This window comes from Peromyscus californicus, unplaced genomic scaffold (genome assembly GCF_007827085.1).
Source record: "Peromyscus californicus insignis strain IS unplaced genomic scaffold, ASM782708v3 Scaffold_11__1_contigs__length_118956290, whole genome shotgun sequence".
NCBI classification, from domain to species: Eukaryota; Metazoa; Chordata; class Mammalia; order Rodentia; family Cricetidae; genus Peromyscus; species Peromyscus californicus.
Window position 1 is genome coordinate 50,603,104 of NW_026294402.1, and position 4,749 is coordinate 50,607,852.

The following is a 4,749-nucleotide window of genomic DNA, read 5'->3' on the forward strand; positions in this document are numbered from 1 at the left end:
CTAAATGCTGTTAAGACATACAGAAAACAAGCCTTGTCAAATAAGGTAAAGGATGACGCTGGAAACTCAGTAGATAAAAATGCTTACCCACTTTTTAAAAGATCCCGGGACTGGCTCTAACTGCCAGACACAGTTTTACCTACCAGAACAGAAGGTAACATCCTGAGGGTCAACAGGGTGTGGGGAAATACACATTCAGACGCCTGGCCAGTGGCAACATAAATTGGTACAATCTTTTTTGAAAAGCAATGGGAAACATCTGTGAAAACTCTGTGACCTTTTTGGGTACAGAATAAACCCACCCTTTACATGCAAAAAAAGGCTGACAGGGGATGATAAAAATGGCTTTCAAACTGGCTCATGGGGGCTGGACGGCATCATATGGCTTGTTTAAACTGGTCCATTTTATGCCATGTGAGTGTTGCTTCAAAAGGCCTGCCAGCAGTCAGTATATCACAGGTTTCTGTCAACAGAGGGCAATACAAGATCACAAAGGAGCTGAAACATTCCCACCACCTGGTGACGTCCCAAGTCCTTCCACTCTGTGGTTTCTGCTGCACAGAACACACTTTATAGAGACAAACACTGTACTTACAGGTTTGGTATTTATTACACTGTACGTTGCAGTCACTACTGTTTTGTGTGGTACTGGGGTATACCCAGGGCACTGTTCATGCTAGGTAAGTGCCCTACCACTGAGGTATAGTCTAAGCACCTTTCCAAAAAAAAAAAGGTTTTTGAGGATTTTATTTTTACTTGTGTGTGAGGGAGATAGCAAGCACTCACTTATGCGAGCACAGATGGGCCAGAGGGCCTTGAGTCCCAGGAGCTAGCATTATAGGCAGCCATGAGCTGCTTCATGTGGCTTCTGAGAACTGAGTCCTAAAAGCCGCTCAAACTCAGCCAGGAGCCATCTTTCCAGTTCCCTTCCTTTTACTTCCTGAGACAGGGTCTCACTAAGCTGCAGAGGCTGGCCTTCTTACTCTGTAGTCTAGACAGGCCCTTAACTTGCAATTCCTCAGATTCCACAGTAGCTGGATTACAGGACTGTATCATCAGGTCTGATCTTCATGATTTTTTTTTTTTAATCATCCATTGCCTTCCATTTATTAAAACAAGTGGCTAGGACTGGTGGAATATACCTGTAATCCCAGCTCTCAGGAAGCCGAGGAGGGAGGATCACATCTGAGGCCGGCCTGGCCCACGTGGTGAGGTTAGTCAAACCCATGTTGTCACACCAGCAGGAGCCTCACCAGTGAACTGACTTGCCTTAACCACTCAAGGTGTTTGCACAATGAAACTAACATGGCTCTCAGAACAACACGTTTCTCAGAACACGTTCTTGTCGAGAAGCAATGTGTGACTGGACTGTAGATGGAGGTGCTCACCACGGCAAAGCTGGAAGCAGCCCACTCGGTACAGTGGTTAGCCATGTTCTAAGACATCCATGATGCTAACATAAAGCCCTGGCAGCTCTCCAGTCTGGCCTAAAAAAGACTACCATGTCCTGCTGTGAGAGGACAGGAACATTCCAGAGAACAAAGCTCATGTAAGAGCAAAAACCAAAGGCGAAGCTTTGCTCCAGAGGACATGCTGCTTCTGTGCTTGTCTTCTGGAAAGACACACCTCTTCTGCTCGAGGCACGTTGTTCTTTATATACAGACTACATTTTTGGAAGGTACCAATAAGCTTCTGTTAATTTTTTTTTAATGTTAAGACAGAAGCTCTGATGACTCAGTAGCAGCAGCGGGACCAGGGCTCCTCGGGAAGCACCCATCCTGTGACTGCATCCAGGTCACATCCAGACTTATCATCGCAGAGAAGCCAGGGACCTCATTTCAGACACGACAGAAGTGCTTCTGAATGCTGGGACAGCTTGAAGAGACTCCCAGCTAGCCAAATCCTGAGTCCCCTCCAAAGGATAACGACGATAAAGTATGAACTGCTCCATAGGGAGACATAAAATAAACAGCAGGAAAGGGAGGCAGGCTGCCTGGGTCATCAGAGTCCTAGATCGGAAAAAACATTCTTTGACAAATTATCTGTCAAATCTGAATCATGCCAAAGTCAGAAATACCTGCTGAATCTGGGGAGGATATTTGTATCAGCAGCTAGTTCTCTCTCTAGAGATTGTTTTTCGGTTGGGAGGAACAACATGGTTAACTCTATCCTAGAGAAAGTGGTCAAGACTTTGTCAGGTGCCCCACGTCACTTATGCCCTACCTCTTCTTGTCACACTGACCTGGGCTTGGCAGATGGCACTTTTTCCACAGCTGACGATGGCATCTCTTAGGGGCTGCCAAGGCTGGAGGAAGGACTGGTCTTCTGGCATGGGTCCAGCAGCACTCTCCACAGGGATGGTACCCCACTGTCCCTGTGGCAGCCACTCCACAGAAGTCTTGGCCTCAGGAGAACCTCTCCTGGGTGTCTAAGTTCCTTGCAGGCCTTCTCAAAGGGTCCTGAGGGTGGGAGCTATTTTCTGCTGGGCTGTTTTACAGAACTCTCTTTACGCCTCCCAGTAGGTAAACCACCTTTACAGTGAACGGTTTAAAATGTTCCTGTTCACACCATCTCCTTACCAGACCAGGGGCTCACAGTGAGCATCACGAGCAATTGGGGTGGGTGGACATCATGCCCCCCTCCTATGATGCCCTGGGTGAGCCTGGGACATGGGCGGTTTTTTACCTGGAATTCAAAAGCATCATCAGGAGGCACATCAGATAATCTCACATTGAGCAGCACCATTTGAAGGGACTATAGTCTTCTATAATGCCAATGTCACTTGAGACAAAACTATGGAATTACTCCAGATCAGAATGACAGCTGAATGGAACAGCTGATTCCAACCTGCTCTGGACCTTCAGAGGAACCAACACTGGTATGAGGGGTAGGTTATTTCATCAGCGTGAAAGGTACCCAACTTGGCACCTGTATTCTGACTGTCTGAGACTATTTTGGAGAAACACCTGTTCAAGTACTTGAGGGACAGGCCATGGTGTCTGTGGAGGGAGTGAACAAGCACATTTGAGGACAGGAATGACTCATGAAATAGGGCAGAAGTCAACAGGCATAACTGGATAAAAGACAGGATTTTCATACAGTTTTTATTCTTCCAACTTTCTGTGGCCTTTGGAATTATTTCCAAATAACATTTTAAAGACAATAGGATGAAACAGTGGTTCTCAACCACGGCCAGCCCTGGAAGTGCCTGGTCCCATAGCTCTTGGTTCCACGAGGCACTTCCACTGTGCAGAGACAGACACTGGCCCCCAGGAGAGCTCATTCTTTACTGCACAGCAGCTCCTCTGACCTCTGAAAAGCATGCACTGACCTTTGCCACATGCAGGACCATGAAGACTGCAGGTATAAAGAACAGGCAGAAGTTTAATTTGTAGGGTGCTGGCCAACAGATTCCCCTCCTAGTGATTCTCAGGCCAAGAAGAAAACACATGTAAAGCTGGCAGGGGCAATAATGCACTACCCAGCGATTCCTCAGCTCTCAGCTCCACCCCTCCCCCTATTAATATGGCTCTTCTTGCTCTGCCTGCCAGAATGCAAGGAAGCTATTGCTCTCTCTCTCTCTCACAGGTAAACAGTTGAGTGTAAGCATCAAAGGAGTGTGGAATTTGTTCCTGGACAAGTTCAGAGTGGGTTACTACCAGCACACTATCAAAGCCATTTCCTACTCTAGAGCCAGTTATACAGAAAAAGAGCAGCTGATGGTGTGGACTACATATTGCTAGGCTTGGTCCCAACCTGTGACAAGAGAGCCGTACAATGGTTATCAATGGCTGTGGTGACGTGTGGTGACGGCTGCAGAGTCACAAGCATCCTTGCCCACTATGAACAGGGACCAGGGCAGAGGTCAGAACAAGTCACCAATCCTGCTTGCATAGGATTTAGGTTCCACACCTCTTCTTTGCACATCTCCATTTTCAGAAGGACTTAAAAAATGTTCAGGCAACTCAAAATTGAAAGGTCCCACGCTGAACATAAATTCAGCCTAGACATGGTCCCTATTTATCCTTTATTTCTGTGACGGGCTGGTTCCCCAGCTGACTGAGTCAGAAATCTGAGACTCATCTTTAGAGCCCTCTCTTCTCCTGTGTCCCACATCCAGTCAGTGTAAACTCTGACTTTTCCTTCTTCTGGTAGTCCCCAACGGTGCCCTACTGTATCATCCTATCGGAGCCTCACTACACCCCTCCAACCCATCCTCTGGACTGGCACAGGGACCGACCATCCAGGGCAGGCCTGCTGCCGTCAGAGACATGCTCTGTTTCTCCTGCACACGGCCTGGAAGACCAGAGGACCTGCACATCCTGAGCATCCTCCCCAGACCCCGGCAGAGCCTCTCCAGTTCTAGGCTTGAGCGTGTTCTCCAGCAGCTTGCCAGTGACGTCACTAAACCCTGGTCTCCGGTGCCTCCTCTGGGCCCTGTTCTACCACCATCGCGGCACTGACGGACATGACCTGATTCCGTATGTCTCCTGCGCCAGGGTTCCAAGCTCCTTGGGACAAGGACAACACCATCACTGTGTCTATCCCCTAGGTAGGCCTTGCCCACAACAGATGTTCTAAAACACTCTAGAAAGCACCTGTGGTTTGCTGAGTACCATGGCCTTTAGAACCTGGCAGCATATAATGGAACTATGCAAATCACGATGAACTGCAGGCAACAGCAGCATCTGAAACAGTACACGGCTGCTCTGGAACCGAAATATCCCCAAATAATTAAAAACTACACAG